Source organism: Mandrillus leucophaeus, unplaced genomic scaffold (genome assembly GCF_000951045.1).
Source record: "Mandrillus leucophaeus isolate KB7577 unplaced genomic scaffold, Mleu.le_1.0 Scaffold359, whole genome shotgun sequence".
NCBI classification, from domain to species: domain Eukaryota; kingdom Metazoa; phylum Chordata; class Mammalia; order Primates; family Cercopithecidae; genus Mandrillus; species Mandrillus leucophaeus.
The window spans coordinates 2,231,525-2,232,601 of NW_012103798.1; positions in this window are offsets into that span (position 1 = coordinate 2,231,525).

Below are 1,077 nucleotides of genomic sequence, written 5' to 3' on the forward strand. Positions count from 1 at the left end.
TGTCCTGTTAGATTGTTCTTTGTGTGGGGGTTATTGTCCTGTTAGATTGTTCTTTGTGTGGGGTTTATTGTCCTGTTAGATTGTTCTTCGTGTGGGGGTTACTATCCTGTGCATTATGAGCCGTTTAGCAGCATCCCTGGCCTCTGTGTGCTAGATGCCAGCAGCACCCACCTCCCAGTTATGACAACCAAAAAGCATCTCTGAACATGGCTCAATGTTTCCTGAAAGCCAAAATCATCCCTTGGTCAGAACCACTGATCTGAATGACAGAAGAAATGTGCTCCAAAAAGTACTGATGTTTTAATTCCTCCGGGACAAAATGAGGACCCATCGTGGTTGGACTTAGTTACCATGAGCAGGTAACTGGCTTAAACATTACTAGGGAAACTGGAGGAGCCAAGAAAGAGCTCAGAAAGCTAGCATGCCTGTCCATGGGGTTTCTTATTATTTCTTGTTTCTGGTTTATTGATAGTCATTAAAGTTCTAGCTCTATGGAGTTCAGAATCGAGCTTGCAGAAAGCTTCTGAAAATTCTAGTCTTTTCCCTACTTACGTATTTGATTTTACCTGCTTAAGACATGAAGTTAGATCATATTCCATTTAAAATTCATGTTAGAGGCTGAGACTCCTTTCTGCCTGTTGCCAGGATGTCCGTCTTTCCTCTTGGAGCTTCTTTCCTGGGGGTCCTCCAGGTACCCTAGGATGCCTCCATGATCTAGTGGGTCAGTCCTTTTTATTACCCCTTAAGCTGAAGAGGCCCGCTCTGCCCACCGAGGCTTCCCTGACCTCTGGCTGTTGCTGCTGTGGAGTCACATTGAGCAATCCTGTGTGGGCTCCCACCCACTGCTCTGCCTCTGGTAAGGGTCCCATTGGACAGAGGAGAATAAACTTTTCTCACTCAGTATTTCACTCTCCTCTGGTCCCTGCAGCCTTCTTAGCCCTGGAAGCTCAGAACTACAGAACTGTAGGTAAACAGAGCTCTCAGCTCACACTCATACACACACTCACACACACACACACACACTCACTCACAGAGACATTTTCCCAAGCCACAGCCATGGAGCTCGAATGACGAGTC